Genomic DNA, 2,008 nt, shown 5'->3' on the forward strand with positions numbered 1-2,008 from the left:
AAAAAAAAAAAAAAAAAAAAAACACATCATAGTAATATTAATACCTTCTCAGCTTCGTATTGAAGCTAAAACTCAGTTTATAAATAGTTAGACGAATACACATAGCTGAAGGAGTGCAACGGCTGTATTGTAGCTCAGTGATTTATCTGAAACATAAAGATGTAGAGAGAGGAGAAGGGTAGTATGCTATGAGAGAGTACCGATATGAATGTCAAATTAATGGTCTCGTAGCAAGCGGATGGAGGTGACGAAAAAAAAGAAATTCATAGCACTGTTTTCGAGTTATGTGCAAATTTCGGGAAATTTGTATTACGCGGTGTCCTCCGTTTCATGCTGATGATAGTAGTTATTGTTAAAAATGTATGTATCAGTGTCGATTTGTACACCATTAATACAACATTCACCATATATTTAGTTTACTCACGAATAATATTGTTGTGTAGAAAATGGGACAATTAACACAAAAAATGAATAATCAAGCCAAAGGCATGGAGTACATTATAAAAACTGACTTGGTACAGAATCATGCCTATCAATGAAAAATTTGACAACGAGAAACGGTGTTGTGGTGGTGGCATGGTTGCCCGACATCCAACAAGTTTTTGTCCCCAGAATACAGTTGACGGACGATGAAATTAAAACATACAACGACGGCGACACCAAAATGTCACTCTGTTACAAAGGTAAAATGGAAAATACTTATTCATTTGACTTTCAATAAAATTTTTTTTAATGCATTAACTTAATTGAATTAAAATTATATAGTGCGTTCACAATCTATTTGTGTTTGCATTTTTACTCCGATAGTATAGAACCTAATAGTAGTTTATGACAAAGGTAAATTATACTTTAGATTAATATTATAAGATTAATAGTTTTTCAAATTGGTGGAAAATGTAAAAACAAAAATCACAATAGCAATACTTTAGAGTAGATTTCAAGAAAAACAAAAATTTATGTATTCAAGTTAAATTTCTAAACACCATTTGTAATCCGTTAACAGTCCAGTAGTGTTTACTCCAATAGTAAAAGTACATTGAACTGAATAGTTGATTATAGAGGTGGCCATACACACGTTTAACTAATGTATTAATTTTTCAATAGTTGTATCATGTCATTTGTATGCGGTTATGGGTCTTCATTTGTCGATAGTACTGGTTTGAATGTTCATTGTAGTATGAATCAGGGTCACCGTCAAACTGTTATTTCAGGGAAACGATGTTTGTCAGCGCCTGCGGGTAGGGTGACCAAACGCGCGTTCATGCACGTTGAAGGAAACGGCTTCGTTCCTATAGAATCTGCTCATAAGCGGTCGAGTGATACATTATCTTTTGAAAAATGAAACGACTATTGACGAAATTGACGATTTTATTCGATACGTGAGTAACGATTTAACCACCGTACTCAATGACGTTACCAAGCACGGTATAATAAAATTCAACATTGTACATCACACAACGTACATACACCAAGTTATGGGGAAAATGAGAGACGTATCGTTTAAAACGCGTAACAAAACTGCCGATTCCGGTATTGTATATGCCGCCGTTTTGGATGGAATCACGGAGAAGCTCATGTACGAACAACAGGAAATGGAGACCCGAGGTAGCGGGTGGTCGCTATTATTCATAGACAGACTGCTGTTGAGAGTTACAAAAATTTCACCATTTAGCGGTGGCTCGTACATTGAACTTCCACTGTGTATCAAACGAAAATTTGCGGTCATAAACATAAGAAACGCCGACCAGCAGAGTTTTAAATGGGCGATTTTATGTAAGTACAACAAGAATAAAAAACATAGGGACCAATGGAATGCAGGTTACACTGATCTGGAAAAATCCACAAATATACGTTTTGATGGCATTGACTTTCCTACGCCATTGAAACAAATTATTCGATTTTTTATTTAATAAAATCCCTTTCATTTAACTTAGTTTTAGTTTTAGTTATTATTGAGGTGGACATAATGCCCATGCACTCAGACCTGTTGGTCCATTGTGCGCACCTC

The sequence above is a fragment of the Daktulosphaira vitifoliae genome, unplaced genomic scaffold (genome assembly GCF_025091365.1).
Source record: "Daktulosphaira vitifoliae isolate Bord-2020 unplaced genomic scaffold, ASM2509136v1 Scaffold_4, whole genome shotgun sequence".
In the NCBI taxonomy this organism is placed as follows: domain Eukaryota; kingdom Metazoa; phylum Arthropoda; class Insecta; order Hemiptera; family Phylloxeridae; genus Daktulosphaira; species Daktulosphaira vitifoliae.